This window comes from Carcharhinus amblyrhynchos, chromosome 1 (genome assembly GCF_965287045.1).
Source record: "Carcharhinus amblyrhynchos chromosome 1, sCarAmb.v2.hapA, whole genome shotgun sequence".
Taxonomy (NCBI): Eukaryota; Metazoa; Chordata; class Chondrichthyes; order Carcharhiniformes; family Carcharhinidae; genus Carcharhinus; species Carcharhinus amblyrhynchos.
The window spans coordinates 161,355,230-161,379,913 of record NC_137324.1 but is presented as its reverse complement, the minus strand read 5'-3'; positions in this window follow the sequence as shown (position 1 = coordinate 161,379,913).

The window sequence follows — 24,684 nt, the reverse complement described above, 5'->3', positions numbered from 1 at the left end:
CTCACTCACTAGTGGAAACAACTTCTCCACGTCCTTGCTATCTAGGCCTCTCAGTATTCTGTAAGTTTCAATAAGATCCCCCCTCATCCTTCTAAACTCCAGCGAGTATAGACCCAGACTCCTCGACCACTCCACATATGACAAACACTTCATTCTGGGGATCATCCTTGTGAACCTCCTCTGGGCCCCCTCCAAGGCCAGCACACCCTTCCTTAGGTATGGGGCCCGAAGCTGCTCACAATATTCTAAATCAATCAATGAAACTTCTGAAGTTACAAGGCTATAGGAAGGTGTTCCCCTTTAAAATCCGATTTTATATGATTGCCAATAGTGAAAGGGTGACTGAGTACGCTCACCTGCTTTTGCTTGGGATTTTACATTCAAAGATACGGGGCCAAGTCTCCCAAGATTAGGCCTGGACAGTTCATCACTTTATGCTTTCAATTAGAATGCAACTGAGACTTATGTAACATGTTTGCCTTAGATGACATTACAACAAATTAAAATTAGTATATTTGCATCAGAATGCCTTGTAATTGATGTTGGTGATCTCCCCACTCCCTTTGCCTTGCCCTTATCCACCTTTCCATGGGCGACATGGTGGCACAGTGGTTAGCACTGCTGCCGCACAGCTCTAGAGACCTGGGTTCATTTCCTGGCTTGGGTCACTGTCTGTGTGAAGTCTGCATGTTCTCTCCGTGTCTGCATAGGTTTCTTCTGGGTGCTCCGGTTTCCTCCCACAATCCAAAAGGCATGCAGGTTAGATGCATTGGCCGTGCTAAATTCTCCCTCAGTGTACCCAAACAGGTGCTGAATTATGGCGACTAGGGGTTTTTCATTGTAGTGTTAATGTCAGCCTACTTTGACACTAATAAATAAACTTAAACTTAATTCACAGCCAGTGAAACTCCCAATGCAAACAGCTGGGGATTCATTTAAAACTAAAAATTGACATGCGATGAATGACTTCATCAACATTGTGTCACACGTTAACCTCAGCACTTGGGTGGTTTGCATGGAACTAACTTTGACGTAGATGAACCACGGCAGAACTGAAGAGGTTAAGTTAAATTTAAAGAAAATATGGCTTTATGTTGAATCTTTGTGAGCAGCAGGGGCAAGTGAAGCACTGGGCACCATCAGACATGGTCAGCATTGCTTTGCTTGGCCTCTAGCCGTCTCGGTCTGACAACAGGTTGAGACGATTTTATTGAGGCCTGTGTGGCCCTTGAGGCCTCCATGACTGTCTGATGCATCCTTATTCTTCAGCCATCAGGCACTGATCCCATCCTGTGTTCAAATCCTAATAATAACTACATGTTTGAAATTCTGTTATCGATCTATTTATGTCTTTATCTATTCATTCAGACGTTCTTTACAATTTCTGTCATTCTCTCTGTCAGGCCTCTTGTTATAGTACAGATCCATGGGTGGCCTCCACTCTGGGACCTTGCCTGAGTGGCTGTTATTTATGTCTGAATCAAGACAATGTGAGGTTGTGGTAGGCCCCTGGGGGAGGTACAATAAAACTGATCCTAATTGTGTCTTCGCTGAACAACCCACGTAAGCTCACTACTAGCTGGGGTCAGTAGATGGCAATCAAGAGCGGAAGTGTTGACATTTCTAGTCCCTTGAGTTGAGATCAACTAGCTCAACATGGATCAAGGATTGAACCTGCAACCCTTCCTGGTCTGTGTAGCTCAGTGATTCGCTGTCTTAATCAGCTTTAGGGAAGCTCTCATATTTTTTTCATGAGATTGAAAATACTGCCTGGGTCAACCAGGCAAGAACTGAAACGGTCCCTTGTATTCAACTAATCCAGGATCAGATGATTGACTTTAGTCAATACTTCAATTCATTTCTATAGCTTTTTGCTGTATTGATGTGGTTGAGAGCTTGGAGAGTTAATGCACTTTTATTCATTGCAATTACACACACTTGGAACTACACCAAATAGAAGATGAGAGTTAATATAACACATCATTCTGTCTGTGGCATCGCTGAAAGCAGGAAGGTTAAAAAATATGAAAATGGTTTATTGAAAGAATTCAGTCCAAAATGTTATCATGATGGATGATCAGCAGAAAACTTGAGACATAAATTGTAAAATAACCAAATTCCTTAGTCCAGTATCCATGTCAGTTCCATCCAGAATCTGAGACAGCAGTAATTCATGGCTCTATCACCTCATTCTCTGCATGAAATCTATCGAAAGAAATATTACTCTTTTCAAATAGGAAAAAAAAAGTGAGTGCACAGTTTCAGGCTCTTTAATCCTCTCAGATTCGACCAGAGCAAACAAATCGTGATCCTAGTGTTCGACGTGAAGAGAGGAAGATTACTCATCAGTTTGCAATTGTGAGATCAGTTCAAGGCTAAGTAATCCAAATGACTTTTTTTTTAATTCACTTGTGAAACATGGGCATCACTGGCAGACCACTATTTATTGCCCATCTCTAGTTGCCCTAGAGTAGATGGTGGTGACCCGCCTTCTTGAAACAACCAAATGGCCTCCTACGCCATTTCAGAGGGCAGTTGAGAGTCAACCACATTACTGTGGCTCTGGAGTCACATATAGGCCAGACCAGACAAGGATGCAGATTTCCTTCCCTAAAGGACAGTAGTGAAACAGATGGGTTTTTCCAACAATCAACTGCGCTTTCATGGTCATCCATAGATTCTGAGTTCTAGATTTTTAAGATTAAATTCAAATTCCACCATCCTCTGATGGGATTTGAACCTGGGTCCCCAGAATATTAGCTGAGCTTCTGGATTAATAGCCTAGTGATGCGGGAGGGAATGGTGGCACAGTGATTAGCACTGCTGCCTCACAGCACCAGGGATCTGGGTTCGATTCCTGCCTTGGGTCACTGTCTGTGCAGAGTCTGCACATTCTGCCCATGCCTGTGTGGGTTTGTACCAGGTGCTCCACTTTCCAAAAGGCGTGCTGGTTAGATGCATTGGCCATGCTAAATTCTCTCTCACTGCACCCAAACAGGCGCTGGAGCGTGGCAACAAGGGGATTTTCACAGTAACTTCATTGCAATGTTAACATAAGCCCACTTATGACAATAATAATTACATTTTATAATACCATGATGCCACCGCCTCCCCATGACCGGTGCACATAAATGGTGTAAAGCTGGAACCTCATACCCTTCAAAGACTGATTTCTTAACTTGCTGCCACTGTCAAGTCCTATTTATGTTTAGAAAAATGTGAAAGTACTATTAATTCCATACTGCTTTTCTTTATCAGGTCAACTTTAATAGCACAATTGACGATAGGGAATCTCACCTACTGGATGAAACATATTGCAAAATCCATCCTTTGAGGCAATTAAAGGATTCTGACCAACAGCAACTGCTGGAATATTTGAATTTGAATATTGTGGAATTGTTCAGGATCTTGAGAAAATGCTTCAGATTGTCACCCATTGAATCTCGCTTTTCAGTAACATCAGACTGCTGTATAATGAGGTCGGGGTAACTGATCCTCGATCATGTGTGTTTGCGTCTTCAGATTTTTATTTTGGCTTCTAATAAATACATACAATCCAGCCTTAGTTTAAACTTTAAATCAACAAAGTGCGATGTCAGATCTAGTACGTGCCCCATCCTCAGGTAATTTGATGTGGATGCCCAAGTTGTGCAATATGCTAACACAAAGGGCGGCATGGTGGCACACTGGTTAGCACTGCAGCCTCACAGTGCCAGGGACCCAGGTTCAATTCCGGCTCGGATCACTGTCTGTGTGGAGTCTGCACATTATCCCCGTGGGTTTCTTCTGGGTGCTCCAGTTTCCTCCCACAATCCAAAGATATGCAGGTTAGGTGGATTGACCATTCTAAATTGCCCCTTAGATTCAGGGGATTAGCAGGGTAAATATGTGGAGTTACAGGGATAAGCTCTGGGTGGGATTGCGGTCAGTGCTGTCTCCTTCTGCACTGGAGAAATTCTATGATTCTTTGAACACGTGCAGTGAGCAGTAAGGGGACAAAGACATTAGAAAAAGTGAATTGTGAAATGATAAAGGCATGAATTATGGTTTCAGTGAAGAGGCTGAATAAGATAGGGGCAGAGGAAGATATTGTTGAAGAGGTATAGGCACTCCCAACATCATCCAACCTACACTACATTATCTACAATGGTTCAAGAGAACAGCTCACCGCCAGCTTTTCGAGGGCAAAAAGGAATGGACAACAAACGCTGGCCACGCTCTCAACACATGAAAAAATTTTTAAAATGTGATATAAAGCAGTCTTGGCAATAGGATCACACAATACGAAGAAGGCCCTTTGGCTCATTGAGTCTGCACCAACTCTCCAACAGATCATCCCACCCAGACCCTAATCCTGTATCCACACATATTTACTCCACTAATCCCCTAACCTGAGAATCTAAGGGACAATTTAACTTGGCCAATCCATCTAACTTGCACATCTTTGGAGAGTGGAAGGAAGCTGGAGCACCCAGAGGAAACCCATGCAGTCATGGTGAGAATGTGCAAACTTTAAGCAGACAGTCACCCAAAGCTGGAATTAAATCTGGCTTCCTGAGGCTGTGTGGCAGCAGGGCTAACCACTGTGCCAGGATGAATCCGAAAGAGGAACTTAGCAACTTTCTCAGGTTCAAGCAACATTCTAGGACTAAATCAGCCAGCTGGGAGAATTGATGGAGTCAAGGAGTTTAGAGAGGGCATTTTTCCTGGAACATGTTAGAGTATGGAATGGCTCACTGCAAGTTTCAAATTGGTGACTAAAAGGAACTGTAGAGGAACAAAAGCATTTGACTGTTTGTTTATGCAGGTACACAAACTAATAAGAAAGCCAAATGGAATGTTGACCTTTACCTCCCAGGGAGTTGGAACACAAAGTGCCAAAATGATGATTCACTTACTTACATCCCATGCGGGTGCTGCACTCAATTTTGGACATTGCTCCTTGGGGTGAATATCTTCTTCCCTGCTGCATTTTATCAGCTGGTGCTTTTTATTCATTAAGCTTGATGTGTTTCTTAAAAAAAAACTAACAATCCGTGTAATGCAGACTTGCTTGATATCGTAAAGACAAAGATTACTTAATAAAAATTATAATTAAACTTCCCATTTTGTTGTCTCCCTCCATCAGATATGTTGTAGTCACTGCTAATGGTAGGCTCCCTGGTAATGCCAAGATACGTTGCGTAAATGGGTAGCTTCAAACAAAGGCATTCTAGTGTCAACAAATGACAGGATTTATACAGTGTATAATCCATCAAATACGACATACATGGAATTTAATATAGATATTGGTAGTAACAGATGAAAAGGCTTTTGCAAGGGGACTTATCTCAGCAGAACAATAGTGCATTGCAATCTAATGAACATAAAATTATTATCTAGGACATACATTGTGGCCCTCTCTCACCACTGCCACGATTCCCATTTGTGAACTGTGTGAGAATGCTCTGCTTTGCTGCCAATGTTAAAAGCAATTAGAAAATTCCATTGTAGTTGGTTCTTTCTTTGTAAAGGGTTTAAATCTAATCATCACTCAGCTGCTTTAAGTAGAAAATGAATGAGATGCATCAGTTACTTGTGGAAATTAATGAGATTGGCTGACCTCAAGATGGTTCTGATCAGCACTTCTAGCAGTTGTTCTCTTTCGCACCAACCTAGCTTGCTTTTTTCCTGTTAAAAGATGTATATCTAACTCACATCTACATTATAGAGTCTAGATCATTTGTACTATATTTGGAAGTGTCTTGAAGAATGTGACAAAAACAATTCCCCACTCTCAATTTTATCACTTGGCATAATGCATGATTACCCTAAAGGCGCAAGCCAGGATTTGTCTCAGTCGTGCAATTACGGCTGAAATGGTGTCATGAGGTCTGAATATCATCCACCCAACATATCATAGTGATAACCCCATCACAGTTCGGAGGTTGAAAGAATTGGTATCAAATGGAAATGCATCTATTCAGCAGACAAGACAATGGCTGGGATTTTGTGGTCAACGTTGACGCATTGCAATGTGACGAAGGCTGCCCAGAAAGATGTAATGAGTTCCCTGGCATGGATTTCACCTTTCCCAGTGTTAATTCCATTTTGGCATGAGCTATAGGGGCTCTCTGGCACCCAGCAGCAGCGTAGCCATCAAGCAGACTCAGCAGCCAATCACTTTGAAGAATTTTCACAGACAATAAACCAGGAAGTACAAAGGTGTTATCATTCAGTTTTCTTTTCATACTCCTGCGGGAAGTAAAATAAAGATTCAGTTATATGAGATGTCATAAACAAATTTAAAACAAAATAATCTTAATTGTTTTAAAAATACATTAAATTTTTATTATAGAATAGCAAAATTTGGTATTCCAACAATAAAATGAGTTTTTGATTTGATTTGATTTGATTTATTATTGCCACGTATTAGCATTCAGTTAAAAGTATTGTTTCTTGCATGCTGTACAAAAAAAGCATACTGTTCATAGGAAAGGAAAGGAGAGAGAGCAGAATGTAGTGTTATAGTCATAGCTAGGGTGTGGAGAAAGATGAAAGGTAGGTCCATTCAAAAGTCTGATAGCAGCAGGGAATAAGAATGTTTTTGAGTTGATTGGTACACGACTTCAAACTATTGTATATTTTTCCCGACTGAAGAAGTTAGAAGAGAGAACGTCCAGGATGCATGGGATCCTTAATTATGCTGGCTGCTTTGCCGAGGCAGCAGGAAGTGTAGACAAAGTCAATGGAGGGGATGTTTGTTTGCATGATGGATTGGGCTACATTCACGGCCCTTTGTAGTTTCCTGTGATCTAGGTCAGAGCAGGAGCCAAACCAAGCTGTGATACAAACAGAAAGAATTCTTTCTATGATGCATCTGTAAATGTTAGTGAGCGTCGTAGCTGATAAGTCAAATTTCCTTCGCCTTCTGAGAAAGTAGAGGTTCTGGGGGGCTTTCTTAACTATAGTGTCAGCATGGGGTGACCAGGACAGGTTGTTGGTGATCTGGGCACCTAAAATCTTGAAGCTTTCGACCATTTATACTTCATCCCCATTGGTGGAGACAGGGGAATGTTCTCACTACACTTCCTGAATTCTCCTTTGTTTGTTTTTCCAAGGCCAATAATTCAATAATTATTAGCTGATGCATTATTGAAAGTTCAGCTCCACTTCATTCAGCAAAGTAGCATGTGTTCAAAGGTTTTTACAGCAAGGATAATAGAATTAAAAAGTGGGAGTTCACCTCCATTCAGTAAATTTCAGATGATTTCCATTTGCAAGTGATTCAAGAGCAAGGGAATCATTGACAGGAAACTCTGGATTTCTGCACTTAAATGCACATGTGTGGATGACAGAAGTTGCTATCATTTTCAAAGAGTGATAACGATAAATGTTAACAGCTGCAATGTCATTATGACAGCAAAATCCAGGTTTCTTGGTTTTTAAGTGTTGCTATATCTTAATAGCCTGACATCATTGAAAAATGTTTAGCCGCTGTTTGCAAAATGTTAGACCGCAGCAGCCACTTAATGGGAGCACATGAGATGGTGAGCTACAGTATCTGAATGGGAGTCTCTGAAGATCGAGATGGTGTTCTTCTCATAGTTATCAAGTCCTGAGCTAGATCTGATGTTATTGCATCTAGATTCACTGGATGAGGTCAGCGTTTCACATTTCACACACTTCCGCTAAACACATGAGTAAGAAATACAAAGCACAGATAAACACAATGGATTTTATGTAAATTGTTCTGGTTGTTGTTTCCAGCTCTTTTTCACCCTGTTTTAAGAAACAATAGAATCAGTACAGTGCAGAAGGAGGCCATTCGGCCCATCGAGCCTGTATGAACAACAATCCTACCTATCTCCATATCTTCACATATTTATCCCTATGCATCCCGAGATACTAGGGGGGGGGGGGGGGGCGTAATTTAACACGGCAAATTCACCTAACCCACACATCTTTTGACTGTGGGACAAAACCAGGCATCCAGAGGAAACCCATGCAGACACAGGACGAACTTGCAAATTCCACACCAAAACAGCCCGAGCTGGGAATTGAACCCAGGTCTCTGGAGCAGTGAGGCAGCAGTGCTAACCACTGTGCCACTGGGCCACCCATGGTTATTTGAGTCTTTGTATCTTGGATGCTCTTCTGGGAACGTCCCAACACTGAATATCACTGGAATGCTATCCTAAGGACAAAGGCCAATATAACCTTCGATATTTATACTTTCCACCCATAATGGGTGCCTCTGTATGCCTATGATGTGTGCTGGGCCCATTTTGAAAAACCAACTGTCGTTTCTGGACAAATGAAAATTAAATAAGCTGAAAGAAAACATTGTTGACAAGAAGCCATTGTGCTGTCAGAGTAAAGGACTTGTTATTTTATTTCAATATAATGTGGAGTCCTTACAGTGGTCACAACAACTCTTAGAGAGTGTTGGTTCAAATGGGAGGTGCAAGAAGTGCATTGAATTGAAGACCCTCAGATTTTGCCGCTGAGAAGGAGAGGGAAACACACCGTATGGCAAAGAACTTGTGCCCTCTTATGAAAAGTGCTGAGAGAATGTGGGATTTACACAGCAAAAGCACAATAGATTAAGGGTGGAATTTAATACAGGCAACAGAAGTCTCTTCAACTGGCTGAAGAGTCAGCGAGAGCTCCACATTGCCTACTTTTGGGACTGCCCATTAAATGAAGTGACCCTGAGGATGGAAACCCAGCCCCCTCAAGAGCTGCTGGCCAATCAGAGGCCAGTACTTCTGCATCGCTTAGCAACAACTCCAGAAAGGTGGCTGCTGTTGGTGATGTGCCCATCCAAAGCTCAGGGTCTCAGGAGCCGAGGCTGTAACCGAGTGATGGAAGGATTGGAGGGGGTTACAGGATTGGGAGAATGAGGAAGGGGAGGGGAGTTTGCAGCAAGGGCAGAAGGGTGGATGATAGTGGGTCCTGCCCTTTCTAATGTTGGGTCCCTCAATCAGACATTAAGGCCTCAACTGTTCACGCCATACATCCACTACAGCGAGGTCGGAGAATTTGGCACCCAGCCAAATTTCCATTCACTGCAACAGGATGGGAAAATCCCGCCAATGTGAACGGTAGCAACATTCTGGTCTAAGTACTTGACCAAGAGGAACCCCAATGGATAGGGTTTGTTTTTTGGATTTCCCACATGGTAATTCCTCTGCCCGCCATGAGTTGAATGTCAGCAGAAGTGGAATGTAGTCCTGAATAAATGGACATTAATTTCCCATTTAAAGGCCTCAACCGGGACAGGAAGGCCATTCATGAGCCTACACAATCTGGATTTAATCAAGGAAGAGGCAGGGAATTGGTGGGGTCTTCACCTGGAATTTTCCTGCCAGAATAAGTGAGAAAATCTGTCATCTAAGTGGGGAGACTAACTTCTACACTCCTAAACTGCAAATTTGAACATGATCAAATAAAGGTGACTGCTCAGGATTAAACTATAGACAGTAACACTTCTGACACCAAATTTGCTTGAGGTGTAAAACAGACATTGAGATCAAGGGCAAATTTCCTGCTCATGCTTGAAGCAAAACTTAACCTGACTATCAGACAACTTAATACTGCCTGCCAGAGATTCTGCTAAAGCACCATTCCTGACTTAAAACCTGAGAGGATTACTCTTAAGCCACTTTTCTTTTTGCTCATGTTTCCTAATTGTTTTCCTCCTTTCACTTCCATGCCAATCTAAATTTAAACATCCAGCTGGAATTTCCTACTAAGCTGTCGGATGTTCTTTCATCTTGGCTTATTACAGTTCACAAATTGATGACAAAGAATAAGGTGCCACACGACCTTATCTGGCCAATTTGGCTCAATTCAGTCCTGCGAAACATCTTGTACATATTGAAATTGTGGTCAGGGCTCGTCTGACCCCCAAAGAACTGACTAACAAAGAGATCTAGGGGTACAGGTTCATAGCTCCTTGAAAGTGGAGTCACAGTGGACAGAGTGGTGAAGAAGACATTCGGTGTGCTTGGTTTCATTGGTCAGAACATTGAATACAGGAGTTGGAACGTCTTGTTGAAAACATAGAAACATAGAAGGTAGAAGCAGGAGGAGGCCATTTGGCCCTTCGAAGCTGCTCCACCATTCATTACGATTATAACTGATCACCCAACTCAGTAACTTAATCCTGCTTTCTCCCCATAACCTTTGATCCCATTTGCTCCAAGTGCTATATTCAGCCGCTCCGTGAATGCATTCAATGTTTTGGCATCCACTACTTCCTGTGGTAATGAATTCCACAGGCTGGCCACTCTTTGGGTGATGAAACGTCTCCTCACTGCCATCCTAAATGGTCTATCTTGAATCCACAGACTGTGACCCCTGGTTCTGGACTCCCCCACCATTGGAACAACCTCCCTGCATCTACCCTGTCAATCCTGTTAGAATTTTATAAGCCTCTAAGACATTCCTTCCCTCATTCATCTGAACCCCAGCAAAAACAATCCAAACATAGTCAATCTGTCTGCATACATCAGCCCGCCATCCCCGGAATCAACCTGATAAATCTTCGTTGCATGCCCTTGAAAGCAAGAACATCCTGCCTCAGAAAAGGAGACCAAAACTGCACACAATACTCTAGAGGCGGCCTCACCAAGGCCCTGTATAATTGCAACAACACATCCCTGCTCTTGTACTCAAAACCTCTCACAATGAAGGCCAACATGCTATTTGCCTTCTTTACTGCCTGCTGTACCTGCATGCTTACCTTCAGTGATTGGCGCACAAGGACACCCAGGTCCCGCTGCACACTCCCCTCTCCCATTTTACAACCATTCAGGTTGTAAGCTGCCTTCTTGTTTTTGCTTCCAAAGTGAATAATCTCACATTTATCCAAATTATACTGCATCTACCATTGGTTAGCCCACACACCCAAGCTGTCCAGGTCATTCTGAAGGATCTCTGTGTCCTCATCACACTTTACCCTCCAACTGGGTATCATCTGCAAACTTTGTTCCCTCCTCCAAATCATTAATATATATTGTGAATAGCTGGGGTCCTAGCACCGATCCCTGTGGCACCCCACTAGTTACTGTCTGCCAATTTGAAAAGCACCCATTAATTCCTACTCTTTGTTTCCTCTCTGCCAACCAGTTTTCTATCTATCTGAATACACTTCCTCCAATCCCATGCACTTTAATCTTGCACAATAATCTCTTGTGCAGGACTTTGTCAAACACTTTGTAAAAGTCCAAATATACCACATCTGCTGATTCTCCTTTGTTAATTCTACTAGTTAGATTTTCAAAGACTTCCAACAGATTTGTCAAGCATGACTTACCCTTCATAAATCCATGCTGACTTCGTCCGATCCTGCCACTGCTTTCTAAATGCTCTGTTATAAAGTCCTTGATAAAGGATTTGAGAATTTTCCCCATTACCGATGTTAAGCTCACTGGCCAAAATTCTGTTTTCTCTCTACCTCCCTTTTTGAATATTGGAGTGACATTCGCTATCCTCCTGTTCCAGAGTCTATAGAATCCTGGAAGATGACCACCAATGCATCCATTATTTCTTGAGCCACTTCCTTAAGTGCTCTGGGATGTAGATTATCAGGTCCTGGGGATTTATCCACGTTCAATCCCATCAATTCTCCCAGTAGCATTTCTCTATCAATATTGATCTCCCTCAATTCTTCCCTGTCACTAAATTTTGTATTCTCCAACATTTCTGGCATCTGATTTGTGTCCACTTTGGTGAAGACAGAACCAAAGTATGTATTCAGTTGTTCGGCCATTTCTTTGTCCCCTATTACATATTCCCCCATTTCTGTCTGTAGGGGATGTACATTTGTCTTCACCAATCTTTTTCTCTTAACCTATCTATGGAAACTCTTAGGGCCCGATTTTACCATTTTCATTGAAGTGCTCAATCTGGGCATAATGCAGATCTGATTTGGAAATCTACTTTCAGGCGCCCCCATATGCACTCAGCCTGAAAAAAAAATTGTGGGTCCCATTTGGGCTGTGGGCAGGGCTTAGCGCGCTGGAAATGATCAGAACTCCAAACTGCGCGTGCGCAGTTAAAAAAAGGTTTGAAAAAGTGCGCTCGTGTCAGATCACTCTCGGGCTGCAGAAAGCGGAGAAAGTGGCTCGGGAGTGAAAAGCAGGAGCGATGGCCCCCATAGATATCACTCTCCCCCTTATCAACCCCCCCCAATACCTTCACACATGATTGTCCCCCATATCAACTGCCCCCACTACCACACAAATCATTGTCCCGCTTATCCATCCCCCCATTACCCACACACATCACTGTCCCCCTTATCCACCCTCACACTACCCACACACATCACTGTCCCCCTTATCCACCCTCACACTACCCACACACATCACTGTCCCCCTTATCCACCCTCACACTACCCACACACATCACTGTCCCCCTTATCCACCCTCACACTACCCACACACATCACTGTCCCCCTTATCCACCCTCACACTACCCACACACATCACTGTCCCCCTTATCCATCCCCCCATTACCCACACACATCACTGTCCCCCTTATCCACCCTCACACTACCCACACACATCACTGTCCCCCTTATCCATCCCCCCATTACCCACACACATCACTGTCCCCCTTATCCACCCTCACACTACCCACACACATCACTGTCCCCCTTATCCATCCCCCCATTACCCACACACATCACTGTCCCCCTTATCCACCCTCACACTACCCACACACATCACTGTCCCCCTTATCAATTGCCTCCACTATCCCACAAATCACTGTCCCCCTTATCCATCTCCCCACTACCCAGACCGATCGCCATCCCTGCCCCCTCCCATCATCCGCAGAGTGGCAGTGGAACCCCCAGCCCCCTGTACCCCCACCAGAGATATATCTGCCACCCCCCCCCACCAGAGATCCATCTGTGCACTCAGTGCCCCCCCCCCCCCCCCCCCCCCCCCCCCACCACCTGAGATACATCTTACCCGTCTCCCTCCTCCCTCCTCACACCCCCGACAACGATCTGGCCTCACTCATCCCCCTAACCTCAGAGAATAGTCTGGCCTCACTCACCACGACACCCTCCAGAGGAACATCTGACCCGTCTCCTCCTTCCTCCCCACCAGACACCAATCAGCCCTCCCCCCCGCAACCCCCCATCAGAGATACATCTGACCCACATTCTCCTCCTCCCCCCCGCCAACCAGACAACGATCTGGCCTCACTCCCCACCCCCGCCCCAACCAGAGAATGATCTGATCCACCTCCCTCCTTCCTCCCAACACCGATTTGAGCCAGAGAGCCGTTGGGAGCTCAGAACGTGTTCTTCAGCAGTTGGAGTGCCCGATTCAGACTTATATTCAACAGGTCTATTATGGCGCTGTTCTGGATCGGCAAACGCGGTGGTAAATGGGGAAATGCTGATAAAGTTGGGCGGGCAGTTCATTAATTCAATTTAAATGTATGCAAATACATTTAAATTGCCATTGCGCCCGTCTTGAGGGCGAAACGAATCGCCGCCATTTCCGGGTTTCGGTAAAGTGGGCACAGATCGCGTTAATGGCTTCTCACCCGACTTTATCACGTTTTCGTGCCTGAAAACGGGCGTGATGCAATGGTAAAATCGGCCCTTAGTGCCAGTCTTTGTGTTCTCTGCAAGCTGACTTTCGTACTGTAGTTTTCTCTTCTTAATCAATCTCTTGGTCCTTTGCCCAATTCTAAACTGTTCCCAATCCTCAGACCTATTATTTTTCTTGGCCAATCTGAATGCTTTTTCCTTAGATCAGATACTGTCTCTCATTTCCTTTGTAAGCCATGGATTGGCCCTCTCACCCATTTTGCTTTTGTGCCAGACCGGAATAAACAGTTCAGACAATCCTACAATGCAGAAGGAGGCCCTTCGGCCCACTGAGTCTGCACTGACCACAATCCTACCTGGGCCTTAGATTCATGACCACATACTCTAGCTAGTACCCCTAACACTAAGGGGCAATTTAGCATGGCCAATCCAACTAACTCTAACATCTTTGGACTGTGGGAGGAAACCGGAGCACTCAGAGGGAGCCCACACAGACATGGGGAGAATGTGCAAACTCTACATAGACAGTGACCTAAGCTGGGAATCGAACTCAGGACGCTGGTGCTGTGAGGCAGCTGTGTTAACCACTGTGTCACCATGCCGCAGTTACACAGATGCTGCAGTTCCCCCATGCATTCTTCGAATGTTTGCCGTTGTCAGCACAGTGGTTAGCACTGCTGCTTCACAGCTCCAGGGTCCTGGGTTCGATTCCCGGCTCGGGTCACTGTCTGTGTGGAGTTTGCACATTCTCCTCGTGTCTGCATGGGTTTCCTCCCACAGTCCAAAGATGTGTAGGTTAGGTTGATTGGCCATGCTAAGAAATTGCCCCTTAGTGTCCAGAGATGCGTAGGTTAGAGGGATTAGTGGGTATAATATGTAGGGATATGGGGGTAGGGCCTGGGTGGGATTGTGTTCACTGCAGACTCGATGGGCCGAAGGGCCTCTTTCTGCACTGTAGGGTTCTATGACTCTATGATTGTCTATCTACTGTCATTCCTTAAAGTAACTCGCCCCAATCTATCAAGGTCAATGTACAAGGCATTGGTAAGGCCACCTTGTACAGTTCTGGCCACCTACACTAGAAAGGATATTATTAAACTGGAAAGAGTGCAGAAAAGATTTACTAGGATGCTCCCGGGATTTGATGATTTGAGTTAAAAGAAGAGGCTGGGATAGACTTGGATATTCTTCCCTGGAGCTTCGGAGCCTTCAGGGTGGTCTTACAGAGGTCTATAAAACATTGAGCGGCATAGATCAGGTAGCTCAACATTATTTTCCCAAAGATAGGGTAGTCTAAAACTATAGATAAACATTTAAGGTGAGAGGGGAGAGATATAAAGGGGTCCCCAGGGGCAATTCTTTCACACAGAGGGTGTTGAGTGTATGCCAGAGGGAGGAAGAGAGGCAGGTACAGTTTTGTCTTTTAAAAAACAGTAACACAGATTTACCTGGATAAGATTGTTATAGAGAGATATGGACCAAACGAGGGCAATTGGGACTAGCTCAGTGGTAAAAAGTTGGGCCGAAGGGCCTGTTTCTATGCTGTAAACTTTATGACTCTATGACTCTAACGTGCATAGATAAAGGTGAAAAACACAAGGTAGTGTGATGACTTTCTCTCAATGCCTTCAGTGTCGGCTGTCACTCAGTTGGTAACACTCATCCTTCTAAGCCACAGTATTGTTGGTTCATATCCCTCTCCAGATACTCCAAAGCAAACACTGGCTGGTCTGGGGAGGTTGTTTATACAGGTTGTGATTGGAATGTCCTTGAAACAGAACTCCTTGATTTTTGAGTGTTGTAGGATCTGGGGAGAAAACCGATTGGTTTCTCTGAAGAGAAACACGCTGTTCTTCTCACCAGAAACAACGCTGACATTTTTTTTAGGTAAGATGTAGACCCCGGTGCTTCTATTTTGCATAAACACATCCAATATGAAAAATTATTTCCAGTATTGATTTGTTTAAAAAGGTTGTTTATGTCTCACTGACAGCACTTAACTAAATCCAGCATTTCCCAGCATTAAGAGGATTAATATAGCAAATATTATAAATGCTTTGGACAAGACAGCAAATGTATCAATTTAGAAACTAAGGTTAGAGGCAGCACTTTTTAATAAAGTTAAATAGGCTTGCACTGCATTAGTATAATGCACCAGGGAATTAGTTGCCTGCTCCTGAGAATGGATGGGCCTCTTTTGTAATGTATTTTTATGGAGGGGGCAGCATTGCCCTAGCTCCAGTTTAATATCTTGTCAATGGTGGTAGTTTGTTCTGAGCGCAATGCATAAATTAGCTATTTCCTGGCACAATTAGCAGTCATTCACTTCATTTTCATTCCATTGCAGTCTGAAGGACAAAAGCACTGACAGTGAAAGCAGGCAGTCTGATCAGCCAAGTACGGTTTTTTTCTGTCTCTCTCTCCGAGCGATTTGTCAAATAAACGGTGTCAGCCTTGTCTTATGAAGATTTGAAAGCAGCTTTCTGCATGATTGAAGCTTTTGTCGGCCCAACTACCTCATGTACCTGACAAATGTTGCTTATCTTCATGAGACTTCAATAGGGCAGTGCCAGATGAAGCTGTTTATCCAGCCTTTAGATTGATTCCCCCTCTTAGAGGTGTCAGCACCTATGGATTGAAGTGGCGTGGTCACCAAAGATCGGCGTTATTGCGCAAAGTCACCCTAACCCACAATCAGTAAGGATAGATAACAACACCTCCTCCATGATTATCCTCAACACCGGTGTCCTGCAACGCTGTGTCTTCAGCCCCTTACTATACTCTTTATGTAGTTATGACTGTGTGGCTAAATTCCGCTCCAACTCCATTTTCATGTTTGCTGATGACACCACCATGGTGGGTTGGATCTCACACGATGACAAGGTGGAGTACAGGAAAGAGAAAGAGCATTTGGTGAAATGGTGCAGTGGAAATGGTATCTCCCTTAATACCTGTAAAATGAGAAAATCGTCATCAATTTCAGGAAACACAGTAGAGGACATGCCCCTGTCTATGCCAATGGTGATAAGGGGAGAGGGTCAAGACCTTCAAGTTTCTAGGTGTTCTTTATTATCACCAATAATCTAACCTCCATGCCAATGCTAAAGTTAAGATAACTCACCAATGTCTCTACTTGCTCAGAAGGCTAGAGAAAGTTGGCATGTCGTCTACGAATCTCACCAACTTTTACAGGTGTACCATAAAGAACATCCTATCCGGTTGTACCACAGCTTGGTATGACTCCTGCACTGACCAAGACGGCAAGAAATTACAAAATGTTGTGAACATGGCCCAATCTATCACGCAAACCAGCTTCCCATCCACTGGCTCTGTCTACACTTCCTCCTGCCTCAGGAGTGCAGCCAACATAATAAAGGACCCCACACACCCTGGACATGCTCTCTTCCATGTTCCTCTGTCGGGACGAAGATGCAAAAGCCTGAAAACATGTACCAACCGACAGCTTCTTCCCTGCTGACATCAGACTTTTGATTAGTCCTATTATATATTAAGTTGATCTTCCTCTTCATCCTACTTGTAACTGCAACATTATGTTCTGCACCCCATCATTTCCTTTTCCCGTTTATACTCTATGAATGGTATGCTTTGTCTGTATGGTGCACAAGAAACAATGCTTTTTACTGTATCTCAGTACATGTGACAATAGATCAAATTAATTCAAACTTTTCCACCCCAAAAGTTTGTTTTTAAAGTTACCCCAATAACTTAGAACCAGCAGTAATTAGCATGTTCGGCCGTTTAATTAGATCGTGGCTGATTTGCGTTGAGCGCACAAAATTTTTGGACTGGAATTAACCATGCATTGACAGCATTGTGGGTAAGATGGCTCCAGTTATCCACACCCCTTCGTGTGAAAATGCAGCCAATTTCACTCCTAAATAACCCATCTCTAATTGTGAGATTATATGCCATTGCTTTGGATTTTACTCATACCCATCAGAGAAAGTAATTAGGCTGGAATTCTCTGACCTTGCCCAAAGCTAAGATTCTCCACTCCCACTGCAGTGAATGGAGATGCGGCTGAGCGCCAAATTCTCCGTTCTCATTGGCAGTGGTGGTGGGGCTTGAACAGTTGGGGAATTCCTGCCTTCATCCCTAATTACTCTCTCAAAGTGTTCACATTTTAAATACATTGATTAGATCACTCTTCAACCTTCTAACCTCAAGGGACTATAGGCCAAGGGCAGAATTTTCCCAAAAGATGACAAATGATTATTTTGGATGTGAAAGCTGGTGCGATTCCCGCTGGCTGGGCAGCACGATCCCAATTGCAGTCTTCCCTAGCTTAGTGTAATAAATGAACCCCCACATTAATCACCCAACCCAGAGCACAGCTAAGTCCTGCAGTCAATGGGGAGCTGCACTTAAATATTCCTGCAGCACTCAGTCTCAGTCAAGCCAGGAGGCTGGCTGTGAGGAGAGCTGCTCTACATTTCTTGGAGGGGGACCTAACCAGGATGCCATGGAGGAAGGAGAACACAGTAAGAAGCCTCACAACACCAGGTCAAAGTCCAACAGGTTTATTTGGTAGCACAAGCCACTAGCTTTCGGAGCGCTGCCCCTTCATCAGGTAAGTGGGAGTTCTGTTCACAATCAGGGCATATAAAGACACAAGCTCAATTTACAAAATAATGGTTGGAATGTGAGTCTTTACAGGTAATCATGTCTTAAAGATTCAGGCAATTTGCACGGAGAGAGGGTTAAGCACAGGTTAAGGAGATGTGTATTGTCTCCAGCCAGGACAAGTTAGTGAGATTTTGCAAGCCCAGGCAAGTTGTGGGAGTTACAGATAGTGTGACATGAACCCAAGATCCAGGTTGAGGCCATCCTCATGCGTGCAAAACTTGGCTATCAGTCTCTGCTTAGCGACTCTGTGTTCTTGTGTGTCGTGACAGCTGCCTTGGAGAATGCTTACCCAGAGATCAGAGGCCAAATGCCTGTGGGCGCTGAAGTGTTCCCCAACAGGAAGAGAAAACTCTTGCTTGGTGATTGTTGAGCAGTGTTCATTCATCCGTTGTTGTAGCATTTGCATGGTCTCTCCAATGTACCATACTTTGGGAATGGGAATATCCCAGTCCAATGCTGGCATCTCCACATCAAGGAAGGAAAACCCAAAGTAATGTTACCAATCCAGTCTGTGAGGTGGTGGCAGCTACAGGCAATGGCAGCAGCACCACCAGGAGGACCGGAGTCCAGTGCCATAAGAAAATGAATGACCTCCTATGAGCTGTAAAGGTCTGTTTCCATCTGTCTCCACCTCTCAACAGTCCAGTTTATCAACCCCCTGAATGTCACAATTAATCCATTTGCTGCTACCTCACAGTCTTCCAATATCCAACCTCTCAGCGTCTTCTTCAAAGGTCTCCCAGCCCTCCTCATCACAACCCCTTCTGCCGAGGCATGGTGCCCACATATACCACTTGCTATAGACCCTCAGCCCAACCAGGTTCCCAGCTCACAATGTCCTTGTTGTGTCTCCATAGGGGCAGATAGCCTATATTTTCTTCTCTAACAACATTGTGGGTCAACCCACAGCACATGAACTGCAGCAATTCAACAAGGTACCACCTTGTCAAAGGCAACTAGGGCTGAGCAAAAAATGCTGGCCAGCCAGCGATGCCCATGTCCCACGAATGAATGGAAGAAAAATAAAATTGAGAGGGAGAAGATGGTGTTGGGGGGCGGCCGATGCTCGAATTCAGGCTCCCCACCCACTGTGAGGACATCACAGGGGAGGGCCAGGAGTGAGGTGCCATTGACAGTGAGGTTGGCCTGGTGCTAGAGAAATGAAGAACCACTGCACCTTCATCCAGATGACCAGTGTCAAGTGAGTTGATTATTGCCCAGACCCTTGTCCTTCCCATTGTCTGATCTTTGGCCATCTGACGAGGCTAGGCCATCCAGAGACAGTGAACCACCCTCCCCCAACTCCCCCACAACCCTCGGCAGCAACTTGGAGGCATTCTTTGAGGAAGACACTGAAGAAACAGCGCATCAGTCACCTGTATCATCCACTATTGCAGAGGCACACACTGCGGTGGGCAATCTTAGCAGACAGGCTTCTGGATCACTATCTGGTGAGCACTGATGAGCTGCTGATACGTACCAAGTGGATACAGGAACATCCCAGGGACCCTTGCCAGGGAGGCAAGTCATAATTGCCTTTTCAGGTACTGGTCTTTTCCACCCTCCCCTCACCACACAGGGGAATCCCCCAATGGAGCTCCACAGGGGGCCTGCCCTTGGCACTAGCCCCAATACAGGCTTGCTCTGCAAGGTTGACATTGCCAGATTGGCACTGCCAACTAGAAGTACTGTGCTGTGCCAGGGGATAATGCCAGAGGGCAGTATCCCTAGCTACACTTATCTTGGCATCCCTACGGGACCCCTCGACTTAATCCCATTTTTAAGTACCGTTGTAAATCTCGCCAACGGTTGACTATTTAGTCGGTGGGAAGCGGGGGAGGGGTGGGGGGGAGTGGTTCGGTGGGGGGAGTGGGGTAATCATGTGGCAGTGAGGCCCATTAATAATATTAAAATGTTGAGAGACGCATTTAAATAAGATTCCCGTCTTTTGTGGTCCTTGCTATATGTCACTGGCGAGGAAAATAGGGAAATGAGATCTTGTGAGGGATTTTGCATCTGTGTCACTGTTAACTCTCGAGGAGGGTGCAGAAACAAGATAGCCCCCATGGAAACAAAGGAAATAATGGGAAAGAAAGGGATTCTGTTGGAAATTTCTGCACCTCCACGGCATGTTCAGCAGGTCTAAACAAGGTTTTGGTGCTTCATCCAAAAGGCAATGGCCTAAAAATTCACCCACACCCATATTTGAGCATGTCTTTGGCACAGAGTATATGTTGAGAGTTAGAACAGGAGGAGGAGCAAAGAGAAGGTTGGGGCTATGGTGAGAAGCTAGGAGAGCAGGGGTTAGAAAATTGGAAGGGGAGAATCGTGAACCAGATGCGCAAAGAGGAAGCCAAGGAAAGCCTCTTATGAATTAAATGCAGGAGAGAATGGAATAATTATCATACTAAAGCACCACAAAGCCTCCTCAATGGACTGTACAGCAAGACTGCCAAATCTTGACCTGCGATCCCACTAAAGATGACTCGGAGACCAAACATGGGGCGGAACGGTGGCACAGTGGTTTTAATTTTGATTTGATTTATTATTGTCACATGTATTAGTATACAGTGAAACGTATTGTTTCGTGCGTGCAATACAGACAAAGCATACCGTTCATAGAGAAGGGAAGAAAAGGGTGCAGAATGTAGCTATAGCTACGGTGTAGAGATAGATCAACTTAATGTAAGGTAGGTCCATTCAAAAGTCTGAAGGCAGCAGGGAAGAAGCTGTTCTTAAGTAGATTCATACGTGATCTAAGGTGGAAGAGAGTGTGTTTGAGATCCTTGATTATACTAGCTGCTTTTCTAAGGCAGTAAGAAGTGTAATTGGAGTCAATGGATGGGAGGCTGGTTTGCATGATGGACTAGACTTTGTTGACAACTCTTTGTCGATGTTTGTGGTCTTGGACAGAGTAGGAGCCATATCAAGCAGTGATACAACCAGAAAGAATGTTTTCTGTGGTGCATCTGTAAAAGTTGGTAAGAGTCGTAGCGAACATGTCAAATTTTCTTAGCCTCTTGAGAAAGTAGAGGTGCTGATGGGCTTTCTGAACTATAGTGTTGGTCAGCATGGAGGGTCCAGGACAGTTCATTGTTGATCTGGACACCTGGAAACTTGAAGTTCCTCGACCATTTCCACTTCATCCCTGTGGACGTAGACAAGTTAGTACTGCTGCTTCACAGCATCAGGGACCCAGGTTCCATTCTGACCTTGGGTGCCTGAGAAGAGTTTTTATGTTCTCCTCGTGTCTGCATGGGTTTCCTCCGTGTACTCCAGTGCTCCAGTTTCCTGCCAAACTCCAAAGATGTGCGGGTTATTTGATTGGCCATGCTAAATTGCCCCTTAGTGTCAGCTGGATTAGCAGGGAAAACATGTGGGGTTAATGGGATAAGGCCTAAGTGAGATGTTGTCTGTGCAGGCCTGATGAGCTGAATGGCCTTGTTCTGCACTGTGGGGATTCTATGATTCTATGAGAAGTAAAGGTAGTTGAATGGAAAACACCTGCTGGATATAGAAGACTTCATTCATGGTATCTGAGTCTCGTATAGAAGCCAGAAAAGCACATCAGGTTGGATTTTCACCTTTGCTGCCTGGGATCTAGTCCAGTGCGATGGATCAGCCAATATTGTAGAAACTGGCTGATTTTCATTCTATTATCTCATGAGCAGGTGATATGTTAATAGAACATAGAACAGTGCAGCACAGTACAGGCCCTTCGGCCCTCGATGTTGTGCTGAGCTATGTCCGAACCCAAGATCAAGCTATCCCATTCCTTATCATTCTGGTTGCTCCATGTCCAATAATCGTTTGAAAGTTCCTAAAGTGTCCGACTCCACTATCACAGCAAAATTCTGCCAGATAATTGTCCGAATGGTGACACTAAAACTCTCTGCCATAATCTCCTTGAGGAATGAAATTACATCTCTTATTGGAATGACAATAAGCTGGAGGATGCAAGTATGATCCTCAGCGGTACATGCAGATTTTTTGAATAATATATGTACATTATAAATATTAAATCATTGTTAAAAAAAAACTTGATGAGGTTGAGAGGAACAGTTCTTTTTCATTAAAACTGAGGTATCCAGCAGAGGTAGATAGATTCCATATGAAAAAAAACAAAATTAAAAAATGCATTTGGGAACCCGAGCAAAATTATCAACCAGCCTTTTAATAATACAGTTATTTTATTTTACTCCAACATTAAAATCTTTTTCTGCGTGCAAAGGACAAGCCTAGTTTCTAAGTAGGAAGTTCAGTGTTCTGAAATTAAAAGATTGCTCTTTACACTGCTGGAAGAATATGACGTGCCATTTTTTAGCAGAACACTTGTACAGCCATCAAACTCCACAGGGTGCAAGTGCAATCTCAGGCAGGCAAATGGGAAGATGGGGGTTAAATGGCCATCCAGACACACTCTTACTGAATGCCTGGAATCTGCCGATTTTGGCCAAAGGACTTGAGGGCAAATTTTCCCGTTCCGCCCACCACACGGGAATCAGAGCAGGCGAGGGACGAATAATGGAAAGGTCCGTTGACGTCAAGCAAGATTTTCCAATTTCAGGGTGAGCGCGACTGGAAAATCTTGCCCTTGGAGTATGCTTGTTTGTCTTATTGAGTAGTCAATGGCACATAATTTATGGGGATCTGAAAAGGAGTAAGTTGTCTATATTTTGAAACATGGGATCTAAAAATAAATAAAAACGCAATTTCCAATGGACATATTGAGCGGAAATTTTCTCTCTCTCCATGGTGTGTTTGATGGCGATGGGAGACAGCATGCCACTTTCTTGTGGTGTGATCTTATGGTCCTGCCCTTGTCAATGGGCATTCCTGTTGAATGTACCCCTCATCGCCAGGAAACCTGCAGCAGGGGTGCGCCATCAGCAGGAATGTAAGTGTACTTTGAATACCCTCAATACTTTGACCTATTTAGCTGAGTTATAATGGTAATGTAAAAAGAAGCTAAATGTTTCACAGACTAGAATGAACACAAAACGTGAATGTAAACAATTGTGGTTTTGTTTTAATTTAAACTGTAAAGGGCATGATCTCAAATAACCCCTGTTCTCTCACTAGAAGACTTGGATGGGGGATTGGAGGCATTAAACTCTTTCCCTGCTTTCTTCCGTAATTGCTTCTCTTCCCCTCAGTCACCAGCAGTTAAGACTGATAATCCTTTTTCCCAGTTTGATTTGATTTGATTTATTATTGTCACATGTATTAGTATACAGTGAAAAGTATTGCTTCTTGCACACTATATAGACAAAGCATACTGTTCATGGAGAAGAAAAGGAGAGGATGCAGAATGTCATGTTACAGCCATACCTTGGGTGTAGAGAAAGATCAATTTAATATAAAATAGGTCCATTCAAAAGTCAGGGAAGCAGGGAAGATGCTGTTCTTGAGTTGGTTGGTACGTGACCTCAGACTTTTGTACCTTTTCCCTGACAGAAGGTGGTGGAAGGGAATATGTCCAGGGAGCGTGGGGCCCTTGATTATGCTGGCTGCTTTTCTCAGGCTGTGGGAAATGTAGACAGAGTCAATGGATGGGAGGCTGGTTTGCATCATGGTCTGAGCTTCATTCAGGACACTTTATAGTTTCTTGCACAGAGCAGGAGCCATACCAAGCAGTGATACAAGTAGAAAGCAAGCTTTCTATCTACACCTGTAAAAGTTGGCAAGAGCTCAGTGGACATTTCAAATTTCCTTAGTCTCCAGAGAAAGTAGAGGCTATTGTAGACTTACTTAACTATAGCACCAGTATGCAGGGACCAGGATAGGTTGTTAGCCATCTGAACACCTAGAAACTTGAAGCTCTCAACTGTTTCCACTTTGTCTCCATTGATATAGGCAGGGGCATGTCCTTCACTACGCTTCCTGAAGTCAACTACTATTTCTACATTTTGTTGACATTCAGGCAAAGATTATTATTGTCGACCAGTTCACCAAATTGTCTATCTCTTTTCTGTGCTCCATTTGTTAAGTGTACAATTCCTGTACTCCAATTGGACCCACTATAGTGGTGTCATCGGCAAACTTGAAAATTGAGTTGGATGGGAATTTGGCCACATAGTTATAGCTGTATAAGTGTATAGTGAGGGCCTGAGGACACCCCTTTTTGGGGCACCTTTTGGGGAGGTGTTGTTGCCTATCCTTACAGATTGTGGCCTGTGTGTTAGGAAGTCTAGGATCCAGCCGCAGAGGGAGGAACCAAGCCCTAGGAGTCTGGAGGTGAGTTTTGTAGGAATAATAGTGTTGAAGGCTCAGCTGCAGTCAATAACTAGGAATTTGATGTAAGTGTCTTTGTCATGCAGTTGTTCACTCAGTTTCATACAGTTATCGCCCACACCCCCAACTGCTTCAGCCCATTGCTTTATTTCTTTAATGGGCAATCTTCACGGGCCACATGACCTGGGTGGAACAACTGGAGCATGAGCACTCAAAATGGGGAGGGAGGGTGCACATTCCCAGGAGTT